Source organism: Rhopalosiphum maidis, chromosome 3 (assembly GCF_003676215.2).
Source record: "Rhopalosiphum maidis isolate BTI-1 chromosome 3, ASM367621v3, whole genome shotgun sequence".
NCBI lineage: Eukaryota > Metazoa > Arthropoda > Insecta > Hemiptera > Aphididae > Rhopalosiphum > Rhopalosiphum maidis.
In genome coordinates this window covers 48,063,181-48,076,319 of record NC_040879.1, presented here as the reverse complement: position 1 = coordinate 48,076,319, position 13,139 = coordinate 48,063,181, and the positions used below count along the sequence as shown (strand labels likewise).

The 13,139-nt window shown below is 29.6% G+C and overlaps 1 long non-coding RNA gene across 1 annotated transcript; it reads left to right on the top strand.

Moving 5' to 3' along the window:
- Positions 1-8,757: 8,757 nt before the first annotated feature.
- Positions 8,758-9,682, top strand: LOC113558993. Its single transcript, XR_003405794.1, has 3 exons — positions 8,758-8,804; positions 9,101-9,284; positions 9,345-9,682. It is a non-coding gene; the product is annotated as an uncharacterized LOC113558993 (long non-coding RNA).
- Positions 9,683-13,139: the final 3,457 nt, after the last annotated feature.

Sequence of the window (13,139 nt, the reverse complement as noted above, 5' to 3'; positions counted from 1 at the left end):
TATTTTCATTTTCATAAAATATTTCAATAATTTCATTTTGAAACGTAAAGAAGATGAATGAAGAAAAATAAGCTAGCTGTTTCTTCGGTGGCGGCACACGTCGTTTGAACTGTACATGCGACACAGCTCTATTTCACCGAAAAGCGTAGAAGAATACTTCCGTAAGTTTATTTTCATATTAAAACAAATATTTATTAACTTTTATAAGCTGCTACCCGGACGACTTAGTCCTATATTTTATTTCCGATCGTTCAATGCAGTGGTCAGCAACCGGCGGGTTATTATATAAATGGCCCACTTTAAATTCTAAAACAATGACATTTTATTATTTTTAAGTTTTAGACAATATTTTTTTTATAGTAAATAATTTAAAAATAACAATTTTTTATTTTTGTCTGGTCCGCAAACTGTTTTTAATTTGTGAATGTGTCCCGAGAGTCCAAAAAGGTTACTGACCACTGGACTGATACATAAAATAGCCAAGAATAAAATAAAGTTGTCAAGTATACTGTGGATCTTGAACGTAGCAATAAAAGTATATTGATTTTACAATTATGTAGTTTTTTTTCTGCTTGTCGTGAATTCTCGTAGCAAATGTGATCTATTTGGTACTTTGGGTGGTTAAGTAAAATAAAATAAAACATTTCAGATTTTGTTATAATACCAGAAAAAAAATTAAGAAAAACTAAGATTATTAGCCATATTTGTATAATTTCGGCAAAATTAGTTTATTAATTTAGTTTTAGCTCAAAAATACTAATTATAGAATGTTGAAAATTTTATCAACTGTCAACATTATGATTTCCTATACATTATATAATTTTAAATTTTAAAAACATTTTCACTATTTAAAACAATCAAAATTTGTATTTTTTTTAAGCCGAAAAAAATAATATTATCGATAGGCAAATATGATTTAAAATTAAAAATCTATTATCCCTATATATTTTTATAAAGGTGTTTTAAATTAAAATGTTGACAAATTTTGTCTAAATCTATAAAATTTTCAAATTATTTTTTTATATATTATTGTATTTTTATAAAATAATTTAAAAATTTAATAAACCTAAAAAAAAATAAAAAGTTTACTGGAAAGTCACATTATTTTTAATGACTTTTTGAAGTTTTTTATGGCTTATTGAGTATTAATTATTCATCCCAAAAAAAAAGATTAATTCTTCTAAAATGATTTTTATATTGTGTTATAGTTTAAAAGCAAATAATCTTATACACTGATAACTTAAAGTTTAACCAATTTTTTATGAAAGTATCTCTTACTTATGCTATTATTTTAAAAATATTTTGAAATTATTTATATTAACGATGTTCATTATTTTTTTATTAATTCAAAATATTATTCTCAGGAACACAAGACTTTTACTTGTATGTAATAATATACGCAATGATATTTTTGACATATAGGTAATGTAAATTAATCTTAAACTATTACTATTGATTTTAATAATTTATTCACATTATTTTACGGAAGGGTTGTACTTATTTACTCAAAGTTAATAGCAAGAATATAATACGGTTTAAATTATACTTGTCTTATTATTTTTATAATAATAATTATATTATAAATTCAATGTTTTCGGAAAAATGTAAGCTGACAAATTAAATACAAAAAATAAAAATAATTACTTAGCAATATCAATAAACATATAATATTACGAGTCCTAATACATCTACTTATACTTAATGATATAGGTCAACTGACCGTCTCAATATCGTTTTTCCAATTTAAATTTAACATTCTAATTACAGTAATCTACTTATTAATACCTTATGTATAAAGCAGCGGAAACCACTACCCTAACTTTAATTTAATGCAATTTTTGATTATTTTGTAAAATGGTATTTAAAATTGAATCCCTCAAAGCACTGACTAGGTACTATTTGTTACATATTAAACCACAATAAAAGAAATGTATGAATTTGTTTCTATAATCTATTATGATATAGGTGTCTTTAGACACAAAATCTACAAACAAAGGCAATTGCATCTAATATTCTAATGTAATATATGAAAGGTTAAGTTAAAACACTGCGTAGTTAGAATCAAAATAATGCAGAAATAATAACTCAGAAATACAACGCTATATTATTCATAATTCTTTTTTTTTTTAATGTTTAATAATATAATTATTTTTAATTAGTTTACTATTTTCATAGATTAAATAAAATAATTTGTAATCATCTACATTAGAATAAAATATTAATACTTTGCAAGATTTAGTCTAGTTTTTATATTTCAATTTTACGTATGTCAAACAGTATAATATCACAAAGAGTTCCATAAAAAAAACCATATGATTTATCATATTATAAATATAATATTCGTTATCCGTGGAAACGACAATTGACGACATTCGTCGGAGACGATTAACAATTAATTCTAAAATAGAATATGAACAGTCGTTAAACAACAACAGTCTTCAGTATGACAAGTACTCTCATTTTTATTTCATACAGTTTATTTTCCTAAAATTTATTTATACGCTCATTTAGAATCACAATGAAGATTGATATGCAAATAATTTGCAGTTTCTTCGGCGGCGGTACACCACTACGTATAGACTGTAGATTGACACAACTCGGAAGAGTCGACGATACGTAAGTTTTTTTTCTTATTTATTGGGGGGGATTAAATTTACTTTTTATACTAAAATATATTATATATATTTATAAGTAAATTATATTTATTTTTATGAACAATCCGCTACCCGAACGATGTAATCGATGTAGGCGCATATCTTATTCTCCACAGTCCAATGAAAAAATAGTACACAATGCTTGCTTATTTTACTCATTACTAATGAGTCATTAGATATAGTAGACAAAAAATGTGCGAGGTAACAACAATGTATTCGTATCATTCGCGATTATAATATTATATAAGAATAGAATATTATAGGCAACTATTAATATGCGCTGTGCGCCTGTTCCATAATTTAACGGTTATTCTCTGTGAAATGTACGCAGTCGTGTGTCGTGTCCGTATGAGTACTTTGTATATTGATGACTACTATATAGCATAGTATCATTGATAAATAATTTTATCGTTTTCATTATTAAATATAATTTAATATATTTAATTTTTTTTTTAAATTATATAAAACTAATAATTATTATTAAAAAGCCTTATAAAAAATATTCTAAATACATTTCCAAGTGCATGGAAAGCACTATTACCTGAATTATGCGTGGCCTATGAAGAGTATAATATTAAATCGTTACAAAAAGTCATTTTTTATTCTTTTATAATTTTAGACACTTCATTGGTATACATTTGGTTAAATATACATTTTTACTAGTTATCTATATAAACGTATGCGTATCTACATATACACACACTCATATATATATATGTGTGTGTGTGTATATTGTATATATATATATTATATTTCAACCGACTATCGGATAATATGACGGTGGCTTACGATGTTGACACGAACGACAGCGCGACAAAACAAATAACATTGACCAGGCATGGCGCCAAGGGTGGGGGGCAAGGGGGGCTTTAGCCCCCCTCAGAAAACAGTTCATCCCCCTCGTCAGTCCCCCCTACTGAAAAATATGTATGATATAATAAAGTTAAATTTTTTATTTTATTAATTTTTAATTAAATTTTTTATAAATTATAATAATTGCATATTAATGAAGTTTGAACAAATAACATCTTTAGTCTTCTTATTATGGATTAACCTACTATTTACTAACATAAATTCATTCACAAATATATGTAATAAAGAAATTATCATTTTTTTAAATCATTATTAATATAATTGTTGAAGGTCTGTGATTAAAAATTTTCTTACATAAGATACATAAAAAATATTTGGCAAAACATTTTTAACTATTCAAAAGTTTGTACTATATAGCTAATAGCTATATTATGTTAAATTAAATGATAGAAAAATATTTATATTTTATTTAACCTCATTGATTGTTGAAAAAACCTTAGCCCATGTAAAAAAAATATTTGCCCCACTCTGCCCTTCTTGGAAAAAAATTCTAGTGCCGCGCTTGACATTGACTAGACTCAAACTACGTGATTTCATATATGATATATTCAATAATAATTTACCATTATCTAGTTTATATTATATCGATTGTAAAAACTAAAATGTCAACAACACAATCGCCTATTCACCGCAGCCATTCCGTTTCAAAACCCACAGACCTGTATACTATTATATTGTACTAACTACTAGTGTAATACTATAATAGTTGTACATACATAGAGATAAAGTGTTTGTGCACCACTCCGATGATCGTCATCGCGACGGGCATCGAACATTCGCGAACTTTGACCCTGTTTCTCTTACCACCCTCATCGAGCGTCATGAGCCGCGATCGGCGTGCCGGAAACGTTACGTCGACCAGTTTTCTCCGTAGTCTTTGTAGTTCGCGTATGCACCTCGGTGCTTCGTCCGCCTAAAAGCATCGCGTCCGCGCCACCAACCTAGTGCCTACGTTGTCCGGACCCGTTATCCGACGACATTTTTTCTGTACGCCGTTTGTCGTTTTGTTGTGTCTCTTGCCATCGCCGTTCGAGCGTGTCGTCACCCCCCCCCCCCCGGGTACTTTACAGCCTTCTGCTTGTTATTATGTCAAGTGCTTCTTCATTTGACCGCCAACCCGCCGAAATCCATGATCGTGCGTTTTTTTGTGCTCATTTGGTCCTAAAAAAATAAATAAATAATTAAATAAATTATTTTGTCATAGTTCTACCCGTGACCCGTCATCCACCGGTGCTCTGAGTGTGCAACGTGTTGACTCAGCGATTGCAAGGAGTGCCCATGGAAGCTGGGTCTTGTGAGCCGTTGTGGTTTCAGTCTGGTTGGAAGTAGTGACAAGGCGTCATCGTCAGCGGTTGTCGTATCACCACCGAGGACTCAGATAAGATTATTAATTATTAATTATTATATAAGATTTGTTCGGTGGAGTACGATTGCGCGCGTTTTACCTTTTTAGGTATATGATTGCGCGCAGTGCCAGAATAACAAAGAACATGATTTTAACTATTAATGGCGTACGATTGCGCGTGAAATTATCTTCATAGTTCATTTTACTTTAATATATCATATATTATAATTTATAATACATATATTTTTGTATATCATTAATTATTCCGTGTGTATTACCAAAAAAAAAAAATCGACAATCCGATAAGAAATAAACGAAATAATTAGTAGGTACTTCGGTTAATGTCGGTATTTCAGCGTATTTCCAATGACGTCAGAGAGGCACCGTTTAACGTCGCCTCTGAATTTGTACTTGTGTACAAAAATTTTAAATTACACACAACGCGTATGTACTTGATCTTTTAATAATAAATAAAAAGTATAATGATATAAATATAAAAAAAAATACCTTTAGAAAAAAAACTTGCCTAAAAAGCTAACAATATTAATAATATTATACATTTCGATAAGAAAATAACAATGTAAATGATTGAAACAAAAAATTATGTTCAGAAAAAACTTGCTTTTTTGAGCAAATTTTGAGGTGTAAATGAAAAAAAAATTGTTCAGAAAAAATGATCGTTTTATGCACTAAAAAAAAAAAACAGTGATAAAAATGGGGAAAAAAGTACATTGGCAGTAGTATAATAAATTTTGATAAATGAAATAGTGAAAAATTAAAGGCCAGTACTGGTTTGTGCAAAAATATCAAAAAGACAACTTGTTTGGGCACAAAACTGCCACTCATTTGGGAACAGTTGAGCCGTACCCATACACACTATCATTACATGGTTTTTTACGGTTTACCGGTTTTCGTCCATCGTTTAGTGCTTTCTTATTTGGGACGGAGTATACACATACTACGTTCTACGCACCTAAACTAACCTTGCGTATTAAAAATTATAGGATTCCCGTACCTGATATACGTCCACATATATTTGGTTAGGTATGTTTGCATACATAAAATATTTTATTGTTTTTTTTATATTAACACCTTTTTAATAAATTGTATTTACACAGCAGCATATAGATTTTTCGTTCTATGTGGCTAACAAAAAATTCGTTGAACACTTACATCCCATCGCCTGAACATTGGGCATCTTAATTCCTCCATATTTCTAATACACTGTCTGCATAAAAATGCGTGCCTGCACGGTGAAACTATAAATAGTTCATCATATAAAAGAGTGTATACGTCTTCTAAACACATCATGCATTTTATTGTACCTTATTCTGTTCTCCCACCGGTGGCGGCGGCTACTAGATAATATAGTTTAAAATTTAAACCATATACCTATATTTAGTAGGTAAGAGTGTACAGTCGTTACCAGCTGATAAATAGAGACAAAGAAAAACCAGGGGTTTTCCATACTTGAATATTATTACCAAAAATATATCAACAATAGTCGTAAGACATTTTAAAACTGATTTAACTTAATTAATTTAAAATCAAATATTCTGATAATATTCTTTTATTTTTGCGTTTTAACAATAATTAACATTGTAAATATTATTTTATTAATAATTATAAAATAAAAATACTATCTTTAAGTAAGGGAAAAAAATGTTATTTTTTTACCATTGACTTCGGTTCGAGCTCAGTTTCTACACGATCTTTAAACTGTGTAAAATCGCATACACAATCTTTAAACTGTGTAAAATCGCATACACAATCTTTAAACTGTGTAAAATCGCATACACAATCTTTAAACTGTGTAAAATCGCATACACAATCTTTAAACTGTGTAAAATCGCATACACGATCTTTAAACTGTGTAAAATCGCATACACGATCTTTAAACTGTGTAAAATCTCATACACGATCTTATGAGGCAGGATAACAGCTTTTCGACCAGCCATATTTATTTAATAATCAATAAATATAAATTCTACTAAAACATAGTAAAAACTAAATAACCAAAATCACAATGAAGAATTGGAATAATAAATAAAATTAAAACGTATATATGAGCGAAGACATTTCGAGCCTACAGAATCGGCGACGACCGGATGACCGCGACCGGGATGGTTGGCCGTTGGCTGCGGTTCGCCTCGCGACAAAAAAGAGAGTCGAACAAAATATGTTATTAATAAATCTATTTAAAGATATGCTATAATATAACGGCATCACGCATGAGAATTGGGTGCTTGTTTAACTATATGTTATATATGCAACATCTCTTGATAAAGATTTTTTTATAAAATGAGCAGTTAAAAATCGAAGAATAAATAATTAAAATTATCTAATAATATTTCAATTGATTTTTCTTAGTAAACTTTCTGCTCATATTTTGTATGATCATGATTGTATTACATATGATTATATTGACGGGAAATTGAAGTTTGGATCCTAATTTGAATTTTAATATATGTATCTTATATTTAATAATAATGATACAAATCAACGATCTAACCTCTTGCAATACGCAATCGTAAATATTTTAATGATTTTATAAGCCGTTAATTTGTAACAATTGATTAATATATTCGAAAATACGAAAAAACAATAATTTTTTTATGTTTAAACGATTTTCAATTTATTGATCTTTTAATTATATTAGAGATATATAAATACATGAATAAAAAAAAAAATTCCTAAAGGCTAACAATGTAATAGATTTTGATAAGAAAAAACGGTGTAAATGATTGAAGCAACAAATTATGTTCAGAAAAAAACTTGCCGTAAGAGCTAACAACATGGTAAATGTTGAGGTGTAAATGAATAAAAAAAAATGTTGTTCAGAAAAAATACTTGCCTTATGGGTAAATACCATTGTACAATTTTACTAAAAAAAAGTGTATATGATTGAAAAATAAATATTATTTTAAAAATAAAGTACTCGCTTTATGGGCTAATAAGAGTAAATGTATGAATAAAAAAATTAGGAAAGTATAATTTGAACAATAAATATGAAGAATGAAAACAAAATAAAACAATGATCAAAGGGAAAAAAAAAGTACTACGTATCACTACATTTTCGTTCACCTGCAATTTCAATATTGTGCTGTTAGTTTCATTAATATTAGAGTGAATCCACATAATATAAAACTTTTAGAGTAGAGCATAGATAATATTCTTACTTGAAAGTTTAATAATAGGACAATTCACTCTAATACAAGAACTATCAGCGCACTATTAAAATCGGTGGAAGAATAATATTGCCTATGGCATACGTGCGCAAGACGGAGACAACACACATGGTCACAACGTTGTACTATTATTATTATTATTATTGCATATTATGTGATTTGAGCATTATTATATTATTATTAGCTGTCGCGTGTTATATACAATATATTATAATACTGATTACCCGCTAGGTGTGGCATCTTCTCAACACCTCAGGCGTACAACAGCGACAAAACAGATTAGACTACGCGCAGCAGTACAGCATGCGCTTCATAATTTTTTTGTTCTTATTGTACCACGACGATTTTTGTTTACCGTTTACGACGAGTATTCGTTGCAGGTATCGGTGCGCGTGTTTGCTCCGGCGGACCAGCAAAATCGCCACGCGCTCCTCCGTCATGGATTTCCGGCTGTTCCGACTCCGTTGATGGTAGAACAATAATATAATTGGGATGTCCAAGGGTTCTGCTCATGGATTCTGTTTCCACGAACGAAATGTTCGGCATTGGGACGGTTAATCTGTGCTGGCATAGTGGCATTTCGTTATGTCCAAATCCGAGAGCAGGTCAGGTGTTGTTGAAATGTTGGGCATAGTCTAATATTTTATTAGCTTCGTGGTTTTGATGCGTTGTTGTAATATCAAACACGATTAATAACAATAGACTATATAACGACGCAAAAATAGACGCTATAAGCCTATAACCGTAAGTGTATTGCTCAGTACAGTTCTGAATTGCTAATGAAATTAAAATGAATTAATCTTTATATTATATAATATACATGCAATAAATACTATAGCTAATCATTTCCTTGACGATAGCAATTTTATTATTTAATCAATTATATTTAATTATTGTAATTCATAGACCATAGTACAATTAACAAATAATTAAAATTAAATTATCAAAATAAACAGCAATTTCTTTATTATTATTATGTTTTTTGATATTATATTTATAATTGTATTAATTAAATAATTAAAACGCAATGTTTTTTATAGACAATAGATTTAGAGCGTACGCACGATACAGAAGAAGTATTAGAAGCCACTACTGCTGCGTGCTCGCAGCATAATATTATTCCCGAAAATAAAATACAACAGAGATTCGAGAAATTAATAAAGAACACGCAAACATTTTTGGATATTGAAAGTGACACCGATAAAGCAAGTCTATGCATAAAATGTAATTTAAATTATTGACTATCATATATTTTTTATTATTTGTATTATAATTTATATATAGGTATATTAAAGTTTTGAATCTACCAATACTGAACTCGAACATCCTACTCTTAAACGACGCAACATTGCAGCTCAAAATAAAATGTTAAGCGGACGACAACCAGAAACAAAGGGATACTCCCTCCTTTAAAAGTTGGCTACAATGTGGTGGTGTCAATCTCGTCGGTGGATCGAGGGCGATGAGATGCAGCCAACCCTCTTGTAGTTATCATAGAAGAAAAAGATGGCAAATTTCGTATCGGGGCTAAAAAAGAGATTTTAAGCACTGGTTGGAGCGGAACAATTTGGCAGCTAAAAAGTACCTACTGTTCTCTGACAACTGCAGTTCAACAAAATGAATATTCTTTATGGGAATTTGTTATATTGGGGTCAGACGGATCAGTTGGGACCGGACAAGGCTATCGACGTAATACTTGTCGTATACGAATTGCATATCTAGAAAGTGCAATGTAAAAAAAATTATATGATGTGTAAATTCAGAATGCCACCCAAGCCATATTTGTTAAAATATTTAAATATAATACAATTTTTTTTTTTTTTTACTTTACACATTAAAATATATTTATATTATTTTATTATATTTCCGGTGTTTAACACATTTATTTAAATTAAATTATGTTTATAATTTTTTTAAGAAGAGTCTTGCCTTTTTGTTATTATTTTCTATACATATAATATTTATTACTAGCTGATCCGGCAAACGTTGTTGTACCATATAAATTATTTCTAGGGAATTTATAGTGTAGAAAAAAATAAGTAACTTATTGTGTGTAAGAATGTGGTAAATGAGTGAAAGAGGCTCTTGTATTTCACATGCTTCTGGATCTACTTGTATACGGCTCAAATTAGCCCCTTTGCGTTTTGTTGATATTAAAATATGTGCAAAACACACATAAAGAGGACTTATTGAATTACTATAGTGATAATGTATTTAATCTTTGATTGTATTCACATACATATATATATATACATTTAAATATTAGACTGTTTTACGAGAGCAAAAAATTTTATTTTTATAAATATATTGTTAGAGATGTGAAAAAAAAATCTGTGGAAAATAGATCTCTTATAAGTGAAAACAAAAAAAACATTTGTCGTAAAACGTAACATTTAATGCCATAGACGCGCGTCTATTTCAACGTGGAGACTTGAACACAAACAATAACGAATAGTCGACTGAAGTTAAATAAAGGAAAAAACTAAAAAAACTCGTAAATGTAAAAATAAACGGGAAAAACTACTCGGTGGCGGCACTTCGTCATCACTCGTCACCGATCGTTTGCACCACGTCAAATACGACTGTAGATGGAATTATTGTCGTGCATGCATACACGATAACAGATCTGACAATAATAACAATATTATTTAATTTTAATGAAAGTCGATAATTCTAACAAAAATAAATAAATATCATGAACCCGTACCGCGCTTATTGAGTATACCACTGCCGCGTACCTCAACTGATAACACTTAAGAGGCCATAACTCCGGAACCACTTATCGCACAGCATATAAACTTAAATAGTAGCCAATTCTCAGACCTACTGACTATGCATATAAAATTTTATACAAATCGGTCAAACCGTTTCGGAGGAGTATGGTAACTAACATTGTGACACTAGAATTTTATATATAACATTACAATTTGATTTTATTATATTTCCAGCGTTTTATACATTTATTTAAACTAAATTATGTTTTATAATTTTTTAAGTAGAGTCATGCCGATTTCACGCAATCGGCAGTATTATGCACTTTGAGTTGCCGATTACGTGAATCCAACGTTACTGATTTCATAAATTCGGCGTAACAAATACATATAATATAATAGTAAATATAGGTAACAATAACAACCAACAAAATATAGTTAAACTATATAATATATACACAATGGAACATTTTAAATGCCAAAATCATGATAATAATAATATTATTAGGCAGGTGTACCTACTAAAAGTTTATTGCTTAACTGTATTATATCATGGTCATTATAATGCATGAAAATATGGAATATATAGTTTATTTTGTCATGCTCATATACCTACCTAATACATATATACGATATTACGGTACCATAACACGTGTGATTTATTATTATTTGTTTTGTATTAATACGTCATATCTACGTTATTCAACTTGCCATTTTATTTGTTAAATTTGATGAAGTCCGTAACTGTTGAGTATTGTTTGCAAGACCTTCTTGGTTGTAATTATTTAATGGTGTATTATTATTATTATTGTTTCGCTGCATCATAATTAATATTGTTGAAAACAGAAAATTGAGAAGATGATGATTTCAATTTCAACTGTAGTTGTACAACTCTTGTCCAAGAAACCAAGACACAATTTATTCCAATCATATAATATTTTAAAATTCACATAGTAGTTAATTTTTAACTACTCAAGGTAGTTAATAGTTATTACTATAATTCCAGAACTATATATGTATATTAATGTATATTATTTAAGATAATATATTTTATATATTATTTTACGTACCTCAATTTCTTTGATTTTTATCAAAGAAACCTATGCTATGTGCTTTAGAAACGTTAATAATACGACTAAAATAAAACTTCGCAGAGAAGTATTATTTTAAAGTTTCATAGAAATCTTATGGCAACTTCTCTCATTGAGAAATGCTGTGATATTATATTAAAATTATTATTGTATTTCTCATAATAGACGACCATGCCATGATTGACACGACTACGGCGGTAAGTACTCGGTGAGTCCGTGGTGAGCCGGTCAGGATAAAAGAACTACACAAATTTCACTATTTGTATGCGATATATTTTTATTGATGATAAACAACGGTGCACATTAGCTAGTTGTCAAATGTCACTATGTCAGGTGTTCACGACATAAAATAGAATACACAATTATGCTTTAGTTTTCTACGGGGTCTTACGATTAGGAGACGTTGTCGCCGTTATCGGTAAGACGGTTCACGTGAGAGAGCGAGACGACCGGCAGCCGGTACTCGTTTGGGCTGACTTGTCTTCCCGTCCCACCATGTGCCTTTGCGGCGTAGGGAGAGAGTCGACGATGTCGTGTCGTCGTTGCCCGTGGTAGCGGTTGGTAAGGCACAACGGTACTTTGTACCGGCGACCGTTGCGTACCGTATCACTATTTTATACCATTGATTTTAGAATATATTCTAAATTATACTGAGAAATTGATAATGTAACCAAAATGAAACTTTGTAGAGAAAAGCTTGCTGTGATTCTTTTTGCACAGTGGAGGATTTGTGACAAGGTAGTATACTAATATGTACTGAAAACAAAATAATTGGAAAATACGATTGACTAAATGAGTACTAGGCGTTACTACCTAGTAATAATATTATACAAGAACATAAGGTACTTCATACCTTCATTTACTAAAAAACTACTTTTCTACTTTTTGAAATTGAACTCTTAACTCCTTCAAAATTAAATTTTTAATGTTAACAATTTTAAGATTTTAATAATGCATTCAAGTCGTTTTCAAGTAAATTTCATTACTAATTCAAATAAGTTTTCACAAAGCATACATAAGTTAGTTAATATGCAATTTTCGATTTATCAATAATGATACTTTCAACTAAAAATTAAAATAATTAATATTGGCGTAGTGCGAATTGACATTTTCGAGCACTTGCGAGTGCATTCCACTATTTTCTTTTTATACATGTCTAATAATCACTTATTAGTTATATTTTTATAAAGCACATATTTACACAACCCACACGAACGTTCATAAATAATTTTCTATATTGAACTCCTTTTATTGATCACCGTTGAATATCCATAATA